Here is a 21,796-nt window from a genome sequence, read left to right as displayed (position 1 = left end):
TTTCCTGCACAGCACGGTCGGCGAGATGCAAAAAGACAACGCGGATTTAAAAACCTTCGCGAAGCGTCTCACAGCAGAGATGGAAGTTGTAAAAAAATAAAATAAAATAATGAAACAGACTATCCTGGATATACAATCCTGAAGTATGCGGGACAATCTCATATTTTCTGGGATCCAAGAGAACAACACCTAGTCCCCAGAAAATATGGTGAAAGACTTTCTCCGCACCGCCCTGAAACTCCCGACAGACACCCTGAAGCAGATCACCTTTCACCGTGTTCATCGAATGGGACACCGCGTGGGAAACTGTCCCCGCTCCATCATTGCTAAGTTTGAACACTTCAAGCACAAGGAGCTGGTTAAAAGCAAAGGATGGGAGCTGAAAGGAACCACGCTGGGTACGAACGACCAATTCCCCCGGGAGAACAACGACCAATGGAAAGTGCTGTATCCTGTCCTGAAGGAGAACTGGCAGAAGGGTAAACGCATATCGATGATTGTTGACAAATTATATATAGACAGTCTGTTATACCGAGACTACTCCACCACACCCTGGTTATTGTGATCATTATGTATGTATTCATGTAATTCTGGTTATTATATACCGCAAGATGTAGGAATAGGCATGCTGTCTATGTCAGGATTTAAAATATCGCTCACTCTCATCTCACCTTCCCAATTCCCCCTCCCTACTTCTCTCATCATCTCACCTCCCTAATCCATCTCTCCTTACTTCTCCTATCACTCTCACTCTATAATGTCTCTCACTTTATGTATGCCTAATCCGGCAATGTTCTGTGTTTATCTTTTTCTACTTGTCACTTGGTTGTGTAGTTATGTATCCCTACAAACACTTTCACATACTATGGCAGTGAAAAGGAATGTAAAGAAGGAAATCCCAGACTTATCTATTGGAAAGCATGGGAACAGTAGTACAGCTATTGCCTTGGATGCACTGTGCCATCACCCCCTAACTAGCTTCAATGACACCCATTAAGTTTGTTAGTTGGAATGTGAGAGGCTTGGGCTCACCTGCTAAACGTAGCAAGATCCTAACTCACCTCACCTAGATGAACCCCAGCTTCTGTCTACTGCAAGAAACCCACCTCACTGCATCTGAGCACCTCAAACTCAAAGCTAGATGGGTTAATCAGATGTTTTCCACATCATACAACTTAAAAAAAAAGAGGTGTATCTATATTGATCAATAAAAGTATCCCATATCAAAATAAAACCACAATATCAGACCCGGAAGGGCATTACATATTGATTAATGGGATTTTAGGTAACGTCAAATTAACCATAGCTAATACTTATGGCCCCAATGAGGATGACCCAAATTTCTTTCTCAATATATTTTCAAAGCTCTTAGAATTCTCTGAATCAATTAGCATATTGGGAGGAGACTTCAACACAGTACTGGATCCAAAGGCGATAGTGGCGCCGCCCCTAGCGGTCGCCTGCGCCGGCGCTCCGGTTTCTTTCTTACTCTTTAGTATTTTTTTCCTTTTTTTATCACAATGTTCGCCAGAAAAACATCAACAATTAACTCATACGGCCGCGATGCACTCATGGATATAAAAATTTCCCTAAACGAACAACGTTGGGACTTTTTATCCGTGGGAGCAGAGTGGCCGGCGGAAATCCTACGCGGGAACACTCGCAACAACAACTACAACAGAAATGGAGTCGCTGTTCCACGAGCCGGCCCACGGAGGAAGCACCGAGGTAAACGAGGCGGCATTCGGGTCAGAATGAGGACGCAACCTTACCGTCCACCTCTGCCAAGCATCCTTCTTGCCAACGTCCAGTCCCTGGAGAACAAGATGGATGAACTTCGAGCGAGGATTCAATTCCAGCGTGACACGAGGAACTGTTGCGTCCTCTGCCTGACGGAAACATGGCTGACCCCACTGGTGCCGGATGAAGCCATACGTCCAGCCGAGGCCTTCTCCGTGTTCCGCGGCGACAGAACGGGAGAGTCGGGGAAATCCAAAGGTGGAGGCGTCTGCCTAATGGTAAACAACCTCTGGTGTAACGCCAACAACACCAAATTCCTCTCCCACTCCTGCTCGCCGAACCTGGAACAGCTGACCATACTATGCCGTCCATTTTATCTCCCCCGGGAATTCAGCACGGTCATCATTACAGCCGTTTATATCCCACCGCAAGCGGACACCGACGCAGCTCTGTCGGTTCTGCACGATGTGTTGTGCGGATTTCAGAACAGACATCCCGACGCGGCTGTGGTGGTGACTGGGGACTTTAACAGGGCCAACCTGAAAAAAGTTCTGCCGAATTTCCACCAACACATCACGTGTGCCACCAGGGGAGACAGAACTCTGGACCATTGTTACACTCCTTACAAGAACGGATACAAGCCCGTGTCGCTTCCTGCTTTCGGGAAATCAGATCACGCCGCGATCTCGCTGCTTCCTGTTTACAGGCCTCTGATCGCGCGGGATCTGGTGATGACGAGGGAAGTGAAGCGGTGGACGGACCAATCAGAGGCTGCGCTTCAGGACGCTCTGACTGACGTAGACTGGGACATGTTCCGAGCGAGTTCAAGTGACGTCAGCGAGTTTACGGAGGTTGTAGTGAGTTTTGTGGCTACGCTCGCGGATGAAATCGTTCCCACGGTGAAAGTTCGGATATTTCCAAACCAGAAACCATGGGTTGATAAATCCATCCGCTGCGCTCTGAATGCGCGCACGGCCGCTTACAACGACGGACTTGTATCTGGCAACATGGACAACTACAAAGCGGCGTCGTACAATCTGCGGAGGGCGGTGAGGGACGCCAAACGGACGTACAGAGACACCGTGGAGCTGCAGATGGAGCGGGGGGACACAAGACGCTTGTGGCAGGGGCTGCGAACAATAACTAACTACAAGAGCAGCTCCTCCCCAGCCACGAGTGCGGACGCCTCCCTGGCCAACCAACTGAACTCCTTTTATGCGCGGTTCGAGTCTGGCAGCAGCACCGCTAGCTCGCTGGCTAATTGGAGCTACACCGCTGGGGACGAGCGCGCACTCTCAGTGTCCGTGCACGAGGTCAGGAGGGCTCTAATGCGGGTGAACACCAGGAAAGCTGCGGGCCCAGATGGCATATCTGGACGAGTACTGAAGACCTGTGCTAACCAGCTAGCTCCGGTGTTCACCACAATATTCAACATCTCCCTGGCTGAATCAGTGGTCCCATCCTGCTTCAAGAGGTCCACCGTCGTTCCTGTCCCAAAGATCGCCTCTCCAACCTGCCTGAATGACTACCGTCCGGTGGCCCTCACCTCGGTGGTCATGAAGTGTTTCGAGAGGCTGATTAAGGATTACATCTGCGCCTCCCTCCCCCGCACCTTGGACCCGTTGCAGTTCGCGTACCGGCAGAACAGATCCACGGATGACGCGGTCTCTCAGGTACTGCACACCACGCTCACGCACCTGGATGGCCAGAAGGGGGCCTATGTGAGAATGCTGTTCATTGATTATAGTTCAGCTTTCAACACCATAGTCCCCACCAGACTGGCTGTCAAGTTGTTGGAGCTAGGATTGAATGCTCCGCTGTGCACCTGGATCCTGGACTTCCTCACAGGCCGCCCCCAGGTGGTCAAGGTGGGGAAGTACATGTCAAGCTCCCTCACCCTGAATACAGGATCCCCCCAGGGCTGCGTCCTCAGCCCCCTACTGTACTCCCTGTACACACATGACTGTGTGGCCAGGTCCAGCTCCAACACCATCATCAAGTTTGCTGACGACACCGTGGTCGTGGGCCTGATCACCGACTGCGATGAGAAGGCCTACCGCGAGGAGGTGGCTGACCTGTCACTCTGGTGCCAGGACAACAGCCTACACCTGAACGTCAGCAAAACCAAGGAGCTGATTGTGGACTTTAGGCGAGGATCACAATCGAGGACGCACGCGCCGTTGTGGATTAATGGGACTTCTGTGGATAGGGTGAGCAGCTTCAGATATCTGGGAGTCCACATCACTGAGGACTTAACATGGACTGTTCACACAGACACTCTGGTGAGAAAGGCGAGGCAGCGTCTCTACCACCTCAGGCAGCTGAGGAAATTCCGGGTCTCGGTGAGGATCCTCAAGTCCTTCTATTCTGGAGCAGTGGAGAGCATCCTGACAGGCAACATCACTGCCTGGTTTGGGAACTGTACTGCCCAGGACAGGCGGGCCCTGCAGAGGGTGGTGCGTTCAGCTGAACGTACCACTGGAACTACCCTCCCCCCCTTGCAGGAGTTATACACCAGGAGGTGTAGTAGCAGAGCCCGTAGGATCATGAAGGATCCTCATCACCCCAACAACGGACTGTTTCAGCTGCTGCGGTCAGGCAAGCGCCTCCGCAGTCACGCAGCGAGAACAGAGAGACTGAGACGGAGTTTCTTCCCTCAAGCCATCAGAACTGTCAACGCTGACCTCACCAGGGGTCCTAACTGAGCCATGCACTAGGCTCCACTACCTACTGTACTGTATGTAGCATACTGTACCGCATACTGTATCACTGTTCAGGGTTGTTCGTGATGCCGTATTGCTGCGCCGTACTGTTGTATACTGTGCTGTATTATCCCAAACACTACCTCACACTATTCACATTCACATGCCACTTTAATTCACATGCCACTTTAAATGCACATATCTGTATATACATAGCCATATTCCTTCAACCTATTCCATTTTATTTCAATTTATTTTTTATTGTATTTTATTCTATATATTTTTTATCTTATTCTATAAGTATTCCACTTACTGTATTACGTTTTAGGAGTCAGTTAGTCGGTCTATTAGAAAGTAATTTTCTACTTTTTATTTTATTTTAGTACTTTTTCCTAGGACTTCTTGTGTGCTATCACCGGGTGCGTTGCATTACATTTCACTGCATATATGTATGGAAGTATGTATATGTATGTGACAAATAAAAAAATCTTGAATCTTGAATCTTGAATCTTGAAATTTAGACCGTTCTCAAGCCAGAAATATTCAAAAATCCTGGCATTCGTCGGACACTATAAAACAATATATGAGTGATCTTGCTCTTGGGGATTGTTGGCGATCAAATAACTCACATTCTAGAGAATACACATATTATTCACCACCCCACCAAAGTTTCTCTAGAATCGACCTTTTCTTGACAAGTAACTCCGCGCTGTGCAAAATCACTAATCCAGAAATCCACCCAATTGTAATTTCCCATCACGGGCTGATTAGTTTCAACCTGATGAATGAAACAAACCGGAAGCCTTCCCGGCAGGTGGCAGTTTAACACCTCAACTTTGACAGATAAAGAATTTAACCATTTATTTTCCAGAGAATGGATTTCCTTCATTGAACTGAATGACTCCCCAGAAATATCACCATCCTTACTTTGGGAAACAGCTAAGGCAGTTCTAAGAGGTAGTATTATTTCATTCTCCCGTCACAAGAAAAAGAAAGGACAAGATAAACTCGAACAGCGACTAAAGGAGTTGCACTCCCAACAAGCCCACTCATCTTCTGAGCAAATCCGAAATGAGATCCAGACAATTACATCTCAACTTGATACTATCATCCATGAAAAGTCACAATTCCTTATGCAACGAACAAGAGCAAATTATTTTGAATTCAATGACAAATCAGGTGAATTTCTTGCCAATCAATTGAAACGTGATAAAGAAAAATCACTTATCACTCCAATCACTCCATCAAAGATTCACCAGGTAGAATAACAAGCATGCAAGCAAGACATCAATAACATATTTAGAGACTTTTATAATAACCTATATCACTCGGATAATGAATCGAATATATCAAACATTCACTCATTCCTTGATGATATTGACCTTCCTTAATTTTCTACCACCTTCGATCAACCACTTACTCTTGAAGAACTCAGGAAAGCGCTCTTCTCTATGCCCAACAATAAATCACCTGGATCAGATGGCTACCCAGTGGAATTTTATAAACACTTCTGGCCACTTATCTCCCCATTATTCCTTAGAATGGTTACAGAGGTCAAGGCAACCTCCACCACGCCTCCACACATGAATACTGCTCTCATTTCAGTTTTGCTCAAACCCAACAAGGACCCAACCCTCACCTCCAGTTATAGACCCATAAGCCTTATTAATTGCGACCTTAAGATTATAAGTAAAACACTAACCAACATAATTGAAAAAGTAATTCCATTTATAATTCAACAGGCTTTGTCAAAGGCAGACACTCATCCAGCAATATGCATCGTTTATTCAGTTTGATCAGCATATCTGAAAAGAACAATTTTAATAATATTATTGCCTCTTTGGATGCCGAAAAAGCATTTGACAGAGTTAATTGGACATATCTCTTTTCAATCCTCAACAAATTTGGCTTTGGAGAGTCACTCATTCAATGGATCAGAATCCTCTACAACTCTCCATCTGCTTCTATCATCACCAATGGTTACACTTCACAGCGTTTCACTCGACAACGCGGCACAAGACAATGATGTCCGATCCCCCCTTTACTATTCGCCATCTTTATTGAAACCCTCGCGGCAGCCATCCGTCAAAACAGTAATATTGTAGGGATACAAACAGGAAACTGTGTTCACAAAATTATCAAAGTTTGTATGCAGACGATATCTTGTTGTACATACGGAACCCAATATCATCCCTACTGGAGGTGTTCAATCTTATATCTAAATTTTCAGCTATCTCAGATTATTTAAAAAATTGGACTTAAACCACAGTCGACCACTCAGTGGGGGGGACTGTAATGCTGCAACCCAGAAAATTCCCTTAACCATCACAACAGGCAATATTAGATACCTTGGTATTGATATCTCCACTCCGTGCTCCACTCTCCACGCTCTGCTTCAGATTTGTTTACCTTTAACTTCACTCCATTGTTCAAATCCATTGAAAAAGACCTAAACAATGGAACAACCTCAACATCTCACTAATTGGTAGGATAGCAGCAGTGAAAATGAATATACTTCCAAAAATAAACTATGTATTTTCAATGACCCCAGTACAACCAACGGTACATTGGTTTAATACTCTAGATTCAATAGTCAACAAATTTTATTGGAAATACATGAAACCGAGAATTAAACTAGCAACACTACAGAAAAACAAAGACTGTGGAAGCCTAGCAGCCCCAAACTTCAGATACTACTATTTAGCGATCCATCTTCAATTGATAATTAAATGGTAACAACCAGAGCAACAATCAGCCAATGGATGGCGAGACATTGAACAATCTGAATGTCAGGAGTTATCATTATCTGATCTCCCATTCCTTACTGAATCGTTAAGAAAACATAATTGCTTTAAAAACCCATTTATCGCAACAACTTTGTCAGCCTGGTGGTAATTCCTCAAACTCAGTGGTCACACTGAAATTCACGCCAATCTGGCACAACCCAGATTTCCTGGTTAGAAAAAGACCAATAATCTTTCAGTCTTAGAAAAGACCAGGAATTACTCATCTGGAACACATTTTTGAAAACAATTTGCTTATATCCTTCCCAACCTTAACCCAAAGGTATAATATCAGTGGCCGCGGCTTCCTTCAATTCCTTCAATTACAGCAGTCTCTAAAAGTGAAAATCAAATTGACGAACAACATCCTACAACCACCTCCAATGATTGAACATCTCACTCATATCGGTCCTTGAAAAATCCCTTTTCCAGAATATACAAACTTTAATTAAAAACAGATGACACCTTATCTTTACCTACAATGACATGGGAAAGAGACCTTGCTGTCCCCACCGATATCAACCTGTGGAAGCATATTTGCAACAACACCTTTTCTATGACCCACAACTCCAAAATGCAACTCATCCAATATAAGATCTTGCACAGAGCCATGGAACACAAAATGTTCAAAATAGGTTTTGTGGATGAAGACATTTGCTCTCACTAATCCCTTGATACCAGAGATGACTACTTTCATGCCTTCTGGCTCTGCCCACCTATCCTAGCATTCTGGACCAACATCACCAAGAAGCTATCAACCCTTCTGGGTCGCAGCATTCCAGTCTCCCCGTCTACATGTCTTCTCGGTGACCTCTCCTCAGTCGACCCACCACTGACACACCACCAACCCATTTTGATCGCCTTAACAATTGCCAAGAAAACAATATTACTCAATTGGAAAAAGAGAGATAAGCTCACCACATCCCAATGGTTGCAGTTATTAATAGATTACATCTCAATGGAAAAACTATTGGCAATATCCCAAAACAATGTTGATTCATTTAATGATATATGGGCTACTTTGTTCACTCCCATGAATCACAAATCTAGTTGCATGCAAATAAGGACAACATTCGAAACATTTTTTTTCTTGTCCAAATCTAGCTGCAGATTTGAGCGCAGGAAAATTCTGATTGTTTTAAATCTAATGTTATTTTTCCTAATCATGCGTAACAAAAATAAGGTTTAGGTAACAAAAGCCAGAGTTTCATTTAACAATCAAAGAGGCACTGAAATACTGAAATGGTTCAGAGTTTCCCCCAAACAGTTGGCAACACTGGTGTGAATTCCGTTCTATTCCAATTCCAGTTCGTACAGTCCTTGCCATCAGCGTGTCTGAATTAGTAAACTTATCTGTAGTGAAAATTCCAAAATCATAAGAAGGAGCCTCCCTGCCTACTACACCCATGGCTCGATGTTCTTGGCAACTTTGTCAGCCTGTGGCTGAAGGGTGGGGGTGTTCTGCTTGTCTGTCTGCCTGACATCTTTAACATGGCTTCAGAATGGATCTGTCACAGCGAAGCTGTTCCCCTGCACAAAGCCTTTTACTGGCAATGGCTTTGCAGTAAACACAACTGATGCCCCATTCTTAACGGATGAACAGGCGATGGCCGCTGCCTCTTGCTACAAAACTGAGAAAATATGGTCCACTGCGTGATATTAACTGTTGGAGTCTCGTGGGTGTTGTGTCGTCGGGTGGCAAGACGTATTTATACAATTATTGATGGATACAATAAGATATCTACTTCTATATAGATATCAATTCTGTGTACTCTCTGAGAATCTTTGCAAATGCTTGGCATATACGTACACTCAGGGGCCAACTGACAAAGAATGGATTGTGGCGGCTAATAGCACCATGAATTACGATACGACCATAAAGTTTTTGCTGCAGGGTGCAATTTGCTCTTGTTTTACGTCTGATTGGAATTATCCATGTGGCAAAGTATAAATGGTGGCATTGCACCAAGAACCCAGGCAGGACAATGGTAGAGAAAAGGAGAAAAATGGGTGTCAATGGCTCTGTGGACCAGGCATGGGATGCTCCGATCTCCGTGCTCCACTCTCCACGCTCTGCTTCGATCGCTCCCTCTTCGTTACACGCATTTGGGGGCATTGGGGTGCAATGCCCCCCCCCCCCCCCCCCATGGTGCATCTCGTGCTCCCCCACCAGTACCCAAGGGAGTGTACGGGTGGCCTCTCAGATTGCAGAGGAAGTGATTGGAGCGGAGAGCAGAGTGCTCCGCTCCAATCGCTCAAGGGCCTCACCCCGCGTTTGAATTCCAAGTTTATCAGTTTATTAGAGTTCAGCAGTTTCTCGAATGACAGGGGTATTTTTTTTCCCTTTTTGCGTGACCCTTATACTCTTCGGCATATAAAAACCTTATTTTTAATTCTTTTTTTTCACTCCAATAAAAAAAACAGGGTTTCCGTGGAGCTGTCCATGGTCCTCAATCTTTCGGCCACTGCAGCGGCAACGTCTACGAACCACTTTATCGATCTTCCCTTTAATTTTTGTTGTTTTTTCGATATCTTCTGTTTCATAGGAACTATGAACAACCCTTATAGATGCGCTTTCATTACACCAGCTCTCTGAAGATGATCGAGCACCGCTGCCTTTTTTTGGTCTCCACACAATTACCACCAGGTCTCTGCAGACGGTATTAATTTTACTTTGACTGCGTGTGGCTATTAGCTCCGGTGTTTTTGAATTGGACGTTTTTTGTAACGAGGCTCATTTGCATTGAAAGGGGTCAATTATGCACCAAATTTATGGATGATACCTAATTTAAACACCCGCAAACGGTGAACTGCAACACTAACTGTGCTGCCACGCAAATAGTGTCTCGGTGCTCCGGTGCTATTTGCGTGGCAGCAGTTAGTGGTGCAGATCACCGTTTGTGGGTGCTTTGTGAATTAGCTGTTGGTTTTTCTGTTATTTGCACAATCCTTCTGTAAATTGTACACCTGTACAATCCAATATAATCCAGCACACCAGCTCAGCCATCAATTTTGTTTTATGCTGCTTTTAATGTTCAGGATTTTTTTACGCTGCCATAGAAGAGGCGTAATTCAATGATATGTTTTAGCATCGAGGTCATAGTTGGTGCTGGAATTGTACTGAGCTGCATTATATCATCACAGGTGTTTCTAATGATCTGTCCCCCTCATGTATGTCAATACGGAGTCTAGTGATGATCTAAAGGTTGATGGTTGGATCCCAGGCTCCTCCTGCTAGCATGCTGTAGTGTCCTTGAGCAAGACACTTAACCCCTAATTGCTCCTGATGGCTGCGTCTGTCGGTGATTGAACAATTGTAAGTCGCTTTGGATAAAAGCGTCTGCTAAATGAAATGTAATGTAATGTAATGTAATGTACCTAATAAAGTGTACACTGGGTGTATAGGCATACATATATGCTTGAACACACTTGATATTAAATATTTTATATTAAAATTACCAGTACTGCAGTTGCAACCCTCAATGTGTGAAAAGGAAGGCGTGTGATCAATACAGAGCATTAGGCCTGTTCAACCCACATCTGTTGGGTACTTCTGTGCAACTATCATGTGCTTATATAGCTAATTCTTCCAACGTCTTACTCCAAAGGAACGATCAAAAGTAACAGTCATTTTCAAAAGTGCATTCATAACATTCTTATACAGGACTCCAATGTGTTATAGCACACTTAGTCCCAGACATAAAAATAACTTCTGCTTCACTGGCGGCTTAAATATATGCAAGAGTATTGTATATATTGATACTAGGGATGTAACGGTATGAAATTTCAGTACGGTGTGTACTTGATCTACCAAACTACCGTCGTATACGGTATTTCATGATATACATATTTTCCCCTTTGTTGTCTGTATATTCAAATTAATAAATTGTTTATATTAAAAAAGAAAAACACATGGTAAACCCTCTGGCGCAGCGCAGCATGGGAAGGCACTTGTCTGGGCTCCTGAATAAAATTCACAGGAGAAACAAAATAAGCGAGCATAACTGCTTTATGCCAATATTTTACGACACGGTGCTTAACGTTTCATGCGCGTGCAGCATTCACAGTGCAACAATGCTGTGGAGTGTTACCAAAAAGGTGAAATTGTTTCCTTTCTGTGTTGATGCGGCTGCTTTTTAAATTCATGTGTGGGCCTGTTTGAGCGTGTGCACCCTGCGCGTGCACGCCTTGTATCCCAGCATGCATTGGTGAGTGAATAAGCGACAGTGACAGATTGCCCACCGCATCGTCTAAACGATCCCGGGGCCTGGGGCAGCTTGAGCGAGGCATGTGTAACGTTTCATCACCCCTGTTATGGAGCAGCAGGAAATAAACCCTGTGTTTCAGATAGACGGACTGCTTCAGATAGACAGACTCAGAAAAACAATGCATATATGTATACCACTTACAGTGGTCACGTCTGTCTGGGTCAAATTGATTAATATAAGTGGGTGATTATTAGACCAAAATTTTATTTTATTTTTCTTTATTTCTCATGCTGATTATCATCTAATGCTATCAAGCCTGACACGGCACACACTGGGGTTTTTTTTTCATTCCATTAGGAAACTGAGGAAAATAAATACATCTAAAATTAAAATACAGCTATTATTTTACATTAATTAAGCAACGGAGCCGAGATCGCTCCCTCTCCATTACGCATTTATGCCACTTCTCTACACCTGTTTCATGAATTATCAGTCAAATGTTAAACTTAAATTGCTTAATGAAAATGTACAATTACACCATGTTCCAAATTATTATGCAAATGTAAGTGTCATAAACATTTAATTTTTGTTTTTCAATTAAACTCATGGCTGGTATTGTGTCTCAGGGCTCTTTGGATCACTGAAACCAATCTCAGACACCTGTGATAATTTGCTTGCCAGGTGAGCCCAATTAAAGGAAAACTACTTAAGAAGGATGTTCCACATTATTAAGCAGGCCACAGGTTTCAAGCCATATGGGAAAGAAAAAGGATCTCTCTGCTGCAGAAAAGCCTCAAATAGTGCAATGCCTTGGACACGGTATGAAAACATTCGATATTTCACGAAATCTTAAGCGTGATCATCGTACTGTGAAGAGATTTGTGGCTGATTCAGAGCACAGACGGGTTGGTGCAGATAAAGGCATAATGAGGAAGGTTTCTGCCAGACAAATTCATGGGATTAAGAGAGCAGCTGCTAAAATGCCATTAGAAAGGAGGCGGAGGAGGTGGCGGAGTCATGTTTTGGGCCGGAATCATGGGTCTGAGATCTATGAGTGTGGGAGGCGGTTTGCATCAAAACAGCAGCTCTGGGAGGCTATTCTGACATCCTGCAAAGAAATTCAAGCAGAAACTCTTCAAAAAACTCACAAGTTCAATGGATGCAAGAATTGTGAAGGTGATATTAAAGAAGGGGTCCTTTGTTAACATGTAACTTGGCCTGTTAAGATGTTTTTGATTGAAATAGCTTTTGATTTCAGAAAATATGACCTCCTAATGCTGCAAATTCAACAAATGACCATTTTCAGTTCTTTACAACCTATAAAATGTTTTGAAACTCTGTTGTGCATAATAATTTGGAAGTGTATTTTGAGTTTTTTATTTTTGAATAAAATACTGTTATCATTGGGAGGTTTGTTCAATAACATTCAAATTATACCGGTTATTAACGGTTGATGACTTGAAAATTATACTGACTGTCATTTGCATCGACTATTTAGGAAAATCAGAGAAAAATATAATTTGCATAATGGAACGCGCTGTATAAGGAAATGCTTGGGGTGGGGCTACACAAAATCCTGACGGGTATATAGCACCGGCACGCGCCACTGCCGACAGGTATTTGCGCGGCAAAGTATCAATGGAGTAAAGAAAAAAAAATGGAAATACCATAGTTTTACATTTTCTTTTCCATACGTTGCCATGTATGAAAAGACCCAAAATAAAAACTGTAAGCAGACTACTTGATTACAATAAGCAAATTATTTTAACAGCATTTGCATTTCATAGGAATGATTCTGTCACTCAAACCGTGATCATTATAAGAGGTTTCCAGTGTATATTAGGGATGCAACAGTACACGGTAATTATGGAACTGTTTGGTATGGCCCCTACGTTCAATACGCTCACGTGAACTGTAGTATTAAGGTATCATGGTCTACCGAACGCATTGGCACAGTGTATGGGTGCGGCGCGGTGTACCTTAAGTGCAAGCTACCTATTAAATCCACTGTTGGAGCTCCACTGGCCACATCAGCTGTGCGGAGCCCATGTGGAGCCATGCAGGGGCCACACGGAGCTGTGCGGCATTTCTCTCTTTTTGCACGAGAGTAGTATTTTTCTTTTCAACTGCGCGCTGCTACGCAGCCTTTTCAATAGAAACACGAGATAAAACTATGTACAAATGTTTTTGTAAAGTGCAATGAATCAAGGTGTCCAGTCGGAAAATAACCCCCTTGGATGGCCGTGTCCAGAACAGAGAGTTGGGGAGAAAGTGTCCCACGGTGAGCAGATTGCGCAACGATTGCCCCCTCGTAATTTTTTATTTTATGAACACATGTTTAAGGCCTTTAGGATGCACAAAAACAGACAAAACTTTGCACCCATGTTCAAACTAGCAACACTTTGATTCGATATCGCATTTAGGCTTGGCCGTGGCACGTCGGCTCTATAGTGCCCCTAATTTCTTTTAGCCTTCTAATGCATTTTTGACACCCATGGTATACTTAAACTCGTGAAACTGGCGAACCTGCAATGTTCACAGGCGAACCTGTGAACATTGCGACCAACAAATGGGCTCAGCCGTGGTCAGCTGGCTCCCTAGCGCCCCCTAATGCGTGGCAGGACTTAGTCGTGATATAGTTGCTCCGATTTTCACAAAATTTGGTACGCACATTGTTCTCATCATTTTACACTTCACATTGGCTTTCGTTAGCTCAGCCCAACCGGAAGTCGGCCATTTTTAATTTTGTGCTTTTTCATGTATTTTATGCCGACTTTCACAAACTCCTCCTGGCAGATTAACCAGACGCACCATAAATTTGCCCAGTGTATATAAAAATACCTTAACGATTAAAAGTTGTTAAAAGTTTCAATTTTTGTCAAACAGCGTGGGAGTGGCAAGGCATCAAATTTCCATGTTTGGCCATTTTCAGTCTCCATACTTTTGTGAACTCCTACTAGCAGGTAAATCAGATCCATCTCAAACTTGGTCAGTGTATATAAAAGACCTAAAGTTGTTAAGCTTGAGTTTTTGAGTTTTTGAGTTTTCGAGTTTTCGGCGAGGCATCTAATATACACGTTTCTTTCACCACGAAACAGGAAGTGGTTTGTAACTGTACATGGTCAAATCTGCTCCAAACTTCACAGGTTTGCTAAGAGTGCCTGCAATATAAAATGACATGTTTTATACTTATATACTTTTATACTCGTGAAAGTGTACAGCTGCGTCAACCAGTATCCCACCAGCACTCCCGATGTGCGCAAAGCGACGGCCCACTCATAGCTACTTGCAGCACTCGTTATTTTATTTAGAGGAGCGGGGTGCGAGCCGTGTTTGCGCCTGTATCCAGGCGTGGACGATTCACACATATAAAAAATATATATTTATGATTCCCTTTATTTACATTTCCTCATTGAAATTTTATCCTTGTGCATTTTGTAAGCTTTTATCTGTTTATCCTGTTATTGAAATGCACACTTGATATACTGTATATATATATGTATACTGTAAATATATATATATATATATATACACACATATATAAATACTGTATATTTACTGCATTACGTTTTAGGAATCAGTTAGTTTCAGTTAGTTAGTCAAGTAGAAATTAGGTAGCTATCGTGTTCAGTCTAGAACATATTGCCCATAATCACCGGGTGCGTTGCATTGACATTTCACTGCATGTATGTATGCAAGTATGTATATGTATGTGACAAATAAACCTCTTGAATCTTGAATCTATATATTAAAATGTGTGTGTGTGGGTGTGTGTGTGCGTGTGTGTGTGTGTGTGTGTGTGTGTGTGTGTGTGTGTATGTGTGTGTGTGTGTGTTTGTGTGTGTGTGTGTGTGTGTGTGTGTGTGCGTGTGTGCGTGTGTAATGTATATGTACATGTATATGTATTTGCTTGGTTGTGTATGCAACCCTTCCCCTATCTTCCCCACTACCCTGAAATGATCCTATGAGTCATTATTTGGGCTCCCAGTGACCCAGGGCTAGATACAATGAATGGTTGGCTAAAAACAAGCCAAACAAGATGTGGACCAGATGGGTGGTCAAGAAGAGGATACGGTAAATGTCTACTATCAATATGTGAATTATTATAGCGCATTGAACTCACAGACTTCCAAAGAGATAAACAAAAAAGAGACAGTGATGTGTCTCAAATTACAATGTGTTATTTCAGGGCAAAATGGGATCTGAACTTTATTATAACCTCATCAAAACAAAGAAGGAAAGTAAAGCAGCCCTTTGCTTGGATTAAGTTTCTCCATCTTGTAAAAGCTGGTCCGGTGTTCATTCTGTTTTTTTCACCGGCTCCACTGGCTACGTGGTGAAGCACCCAGATGTGTCGATGATATTGTCGAGAGAGGAGGAGCTTTAAAAACAACAGCGATTCAATTATGTTTGAACACACAGTTTGATTATACTGTGACGCAAACCTCCGTGGATGGCAGAAGCCAGTTTTACTGCCGGTTTAACTACCCCAGGGTTGAGGTGTCCAGTCAGAAAAAAACAGCCTGAAATGGCTATGTTTCTTATTTTTTATGAACTTATGTAACTCTCGCTTCGACTCGCCCCCAGCACTTGCCTTACTTCTCTCTCTCCTCTCCTTCCACACTACCCTGGGTCCCACCCCCTAGACACCTGGGCCAATTACCAACTATCCAGGACACCTCCCCTATAATCAGATGAACTTATGCAAAGTATAATAACTCACCAATAAACTTGAACCCCCGTCCCTCCCCTCCTCCCACAGTGTTAGAATACATTTTATGTCTGAAATGCCACTAGTGCATTTATTAGTTATTGTGTGAAAAACAAAAATACATTTCTGCTTATTACTTATTTAAAATGGCATAACATGTTGGTGTCGTTGAGACGGTCACACAATATATCCTATGATCTCTGCAGACACTTTAAGTTAAACAAAGTCTTGCAGTTATGCAGCTAAAAAGTATTAAAATAAAGTTTACTTTATCGTAGTCTGCCATAAATAGCTTTAAATATAATTGAAATGTGAGCTACGCCTATAATTGCTGAACTTGGTCAGTGGGACAGTATTACATTACTTTTACATATTACATATAAGGTAGTTCTTTGTTTTTTTAAACTGTTCTTGATCAATAAGCAAATCAGACAGCAGCTCTAGGTCTATTGTGCAATGTAGAGTCAAATAAAACACATTGATTTCACTCTTAACAAAAAAACTTCCTTTGTAGTTTTATCTTGTGTTTCTCTTGGAAAAGGCTTGCATAGCCGCGCGCCATTGAAAAAATAGACCTCTCAACAGTGGATTAACATGGATTAAATTGGAAGCGACACGTGGGCGTGGCATGCCCTTACGGCCCACCACGCCGTACGCTGTGCCAACATGTCGGGTGTACTTCTATCATGACTGTCAAGGAGAAACAGCCCCTGCAGAAGGAGCTCGCAAACCATTCACCACAGAGGCAGCTCGGATTGACTCACCGTGTTTTCATTAGGAGATAACCTACCGCTGTGCTGTGTTAAGAAGCAATTCTAATTCCCCTAAATGAATTGGCCTGTGGAGAAACAGCCAAGGACTACTTTAAAACCCACCGCTGAGGCGAAAGGAAGTGTCTTTCTGCATATCTTGCGGACGGCTTTGCACCCCCCCGCGCGTTTGAAGTGGACGGCGAAAGAGTCTGGCTCAGGGAAAAAGGAAACGACATATAAGCAGGGAGAGTGAATCTGAATTGCGGGTCGAGCCTGGCGCATGCCACGATAGATGAGAAGGGAGACAGAGAAGTGCTGGATATGGGGCTAAGTGCTGATTTTAAATCAACTTGAACATCAGAGGCAACGCTGCAGAATGTGCTGGTCACAAGAAGCCAAAGGCAGTGCCTCACAGGACTTGAAATACCTTCTTGTCATCTACTAGATACGTTGTAGTGTCAATGGCAATTCTAAAAAAAAAAATCTCCTAAATTTGAATAATATTTACCACAATAATAGATTTCGAATATCATAGAATGGATATACTATTGAAATGCTTTCATGACACTTTCTAAGGCGTCAGATGGCCCAGTAAACCTACACCGATCAGCCGCAACATTAAAACCACCACTAATAACCACTAATATTGTGTACTGTAGCTCCCCCTCGTGCTAGTAAAACAGTTCTGACCCGTCAAGGCATGGACTCCACAAGACCTCTGAAGGTGTCCTGTGGTATCTGGCACCAAGACTTTGCAGCAGATCCTTTAAGTCCTGTAAGTTGTGAGGTGGGGCCCCCATGGATCAGGCTTGTTGTTCCAGCTCATCCCACAGATGCTCGATCGGATCAGACCCTAACCATCCACATGATGTAAAAGAAAATGTGATTTATCAGACAAAGCCACATTGATCCACTGCTCCATAGTCCAGTTCTGATACTCACGTGCCCATTGTAGGCGCTTTTGGCAGTGGAGAGGGGTCAGCATGGGCACTCTGACCGGTCTGAGACTACACAGCCCGATACACAGCAAGCTGTGATGCACTGTGTGTTCTGACACCTTTCTATCATAACAGCATTAACTTTTTCAGCAATTTGTGCTACAGTAGCTTTTCTGTCTGATCGGACCAGACGGGCGAGACTTCACTCTCCACATGCATCAATGAGCCTTGAGTGCCCATGACCCTGTCGCTGGTTCAAAGGTTGTCCTTCCTTGGACCACTTTTTGTAGGCACTAACCACTGCATACCGGGAACAGTCGCTCAGATCTTTATGTTGCCCATTTTTCTTGCTTCCAACACCTCAACTTCATGAACTGACTGTTCACTTGCTGCCTAATATATACCCCCTTGACAGGTGCCATTGGAACAAAATTATCAATGTTATTCAGAAGATCAAGTCAAGTGTGTGGCGTTGCCTACTGAAGCTCTTCATCAACAAATCAGAGGCAGAACGACTCAAAATGGGAGGCTGCTTTGAAGCGAAAGAAAAAGCGATTTGGTTTCAAACTGTGCTCAAAGAAGTTCCCGGCATACAGTTTTGTGGCGATAAAATGTTACGGTGAGAACAGTCGGTAACAACGTAAACTGGCTCCAACTCACATAATAGGTTTTCTAAGTACAGACTGTCTGCTCTACTTATATGTCAGTGGTCAACGCATTGGTCAACAACTTAATAGTGTGTTGGCAGTTAACTCTGACATTGACGTTGTGTCGTTTCTAATGAAGGATCCCAACAGCATTACTTACACAACAAATGAGCGGTTTGGCCCCTTTTGTAAGTAATCTGTGGAAACGCTTCATTACACCCAAAAGTCTTTGTCATATGAGTTCTCACCAATGGCATACTATATGTATGAGTTTCTGTGCTAGCAGGCACTCCATAAAATCCCAAACTTAAAATATAGCAGCTCTAGACCACAGAACACAGAGACAGTTTTGGGGTTATGATGATGGTGTGTATGTGTGTGTGGAGTGGAGAGGGGAGGGCAATGTGAACCGGAGCAACGCAATTACTCTTTATTATGCGGATTCGTGCTTGCAAGCATCGCAGACCCCCCGACGGTTATAGAGGGCTGGAAGCCAATAAAATACGGGGTAAGGGGAGGGGCTTTCTCCCTTTGCTTTCTTGTTGTTGTGGCATCATTATCTGTGGATCCAAATCCGGCTTAGTCGAGGGGGAATTCTCCAAAACCTATCCAGCCCAGATGAGAAACGCGCATACACAAACTGCAATAAAAAGGAAAAACCGTGCGTTGGATGCTTTGTCTTTCAGATCAAATCCAAGCTCCTTCGACAGAGGGACCTTTGAATGACCCGGCTCTTTTAGACAATCGTTGGCATCGGGCTGATTAACCTTCATGGGGTCACACTCATCATTTTACTCATCTTCCAGCAGCACTGTGATTCCTCACATCATTTTGACATGAACCCCCCTGTCGCACCCTTTGGTGTTACTGTAGCCCTAAGGGTGTTTTCCACAGCCAGCGTAGGCCATAGTCTCTATAAGGTAGCTCTGGTGTTGAACATGACGGACGCTATCAGAGCAGCAATGTTCAAGTTCCATGTTCTAATTGTACCTGATTTGGAATATCTAGGTTATCGAGCTCTCCCAAGGTCTAACGGCATGTATGATTAATGACAGAGGAAGACATTCTCATTTCCTCTCATTCTCATTCCATCTCCCCCCACCCCCTCTCACGCCCCCCTCTTCTCTCTCCTCCCTGAATATGAACTAAGGGCTTTCATCTTTCATTAATCTTATTTGTGCTGCCAAGCGCACCTTTTGGTGAAAAACAGAAAATCTTCTGTTCTTCTGATGATGACGGTTACTTTGGAGCTGTGCAAAAATAATAGAAAATGTGTCTACAAATGCACCGGAAAAAAGTGATTGGAGTCATTAGTTCCGCTTCCAAAATATTGCTTTGATATGCTAAATCACAACTTTTTTTTTTATTTCTTAACTTAAGATGTATTCTTATTCCATGATTTATATTTTATGAAGGTTTTCAAGGTTTTCTTTCAGTAAAATACACTCTTGACAAGAGACAAGATAATAAAAACTCGATAACATAAACATACATAACATAATAAATACATCAATAAATTAAAGATTTATTTGAAAAAGTAAAAAAAAGAATGCCAAATGTGCCGAGGATCCCTACTTAAAATGTATTCTTAATTTTGCAATTTTAAGTTGAAGAAACCTTTGTGAAATGCACCACTGTCTAGATTCCTTGGTGGAATCTAGACAGCGGTGCTTAATTTTTGTGGCACTTGGCATTCTGGGACGGGAAGAGAATCTCCTAGAATAGACACCGGCTCTATTCATATCATGTCACATAAACAAAAATCCCAAATCAATCGATGATCTGCACGTTGTCTCCTTGAGATTAAAATGTACTTTCCAAGAAAGACCTCGGAGCAAAGGACATTTATAAACAATACAGGCTTGAAATATATCATAATTTCTATATAATCCATTTGTTGTTCAGTCCATGCTGTATGATATAATGAAAGTAGCAATGCGATTCTCAATTTGCATAAAACAGCTTCCTATTATCCAATGTGGAATATGCACTTTGACCAATAATGCACTGTCAATGGTAAAAGTAAGAACGTTTTTTATTTCGAATCTGATGCTTATTGGCCTAAATGTGAACTGTGAGGCATACAATTAGAAGTCCCATCTCCAAAAGATAGATAGATCAATAGATAATTCATTCATCCTGAGAGGGAAATTGCAGTGTCACTGCAGCTCACATCAAAAATAGGCGATAATAATAGAAAAAAGAAAATGGCCACAGGCACTAAACCTAAGAATTAGCTGATTAACTTAACTAGAAAATGGAAATATTTGGAAATATACAATAAACATAATGATAAACAATAAAATAAACAAAAAAAAAATGTTTTGCCACGTTCTAATGAATTTTTTCTAGGTCCAAAAAAGGTTGAGAAGCCCTGAGCTAACCAGTGCTGCCATGCCTGTTCTAGGTAATAAATCTAATAGCACCATGGTAAACTGTGTTCAGCGGCTTCAGGGTGGGAGTGAATGCTATGATCATTTCTCTGTTATTAAACAGGGGAAACAGACTTTATTCCTGTACAGAAAAGCACCCGTCTTGTATTTGCATTCAGGTTGTCTTTATTTTTAAGGGGCATTTAGTCTAGCAGAACTAGACTAGAATAATTGGTTTCCTTGTCATATCCATCTGTGACACCCAAACAGGTACGCTTCCCCTGCTGCCTCTCAGGAGCCGGGGCAGATCCGCGGGGGTTTGGACCGGAGAGCCGTTACGGGTCAAAGGGCTCGTCAGACAGGATGGATGCAGGAGCCACTTTGGTGCCGAATCAAAGTTGCATTTGGCAACTACAGATAGCATGTGTCAATTTGAAAAAATCATAATCAATTTAAAATACAGCTGCAGGCATCAATACACGGGGTTCAGGTTAGTCGGTGTGACATACTGTATGTGACGGGGTGACGTCTGTGATGTAATGATGTTTTAGGCTTATTTGTGATGCTGTAGATTTTATTTAAATACATTTTATAATCAACTACAATTGAAGATGCCATACAACCAAATCAATTGTCTGAAATGGAATATACATTTTTGTGATAATTTTAACAATTCTGAGATTGTTGGTCATTCTCCCTTTCTCTAGGCCTCCTTTGGGGATGTATTTTTAGTGAAGATTCCGAGTGGAGGACTGAGTTTGTCACAATGCGCTCTGAGCCACTACCGCAGGCTTTGGATCAAATTTGTAGGAGTTATTGCAAAAGGGTAGGAGAGTAATCCAAATGAAGAAAAAAGCACTACAACTAGTAAAAGACAAGTGTTTTATTGAACAGTTGGTCGAAACAGTTGGACAGAACAAAAGGCCAAAATATATCAACGTGT

General features: G+C 42.7%; 1 protein-coding gene across 1 annotated transcript in view; it reads right to left on the bottom strand.

Annotated features, from left to right (window-relative positions):
- pudp (pseudouridine 5'-phosphatase) overlaps positions 1–21,796 on the bottom strand; it is a 47,512-nt gene that overhangs the window by 7,943 nt on the left and 17,773 nt on the right. The gene's annotated exons all lie outside the window — the stretch shown is intronic.

The sequence above is a fragment of the Zeus faber genome, assembly GCF_960531495.2.
Source record: "Zeus faber genome assembly, chromosome: 2".
Taxonomy (NCBI): Eukaryota; Metazoa; Chordata; class Actinopteri; order Zeiformes; family Zeidae; genus Zeus; species Zeus faber.
This window is presented reverse-complemented; position numbering and strand designations above follow the sequence as displayed.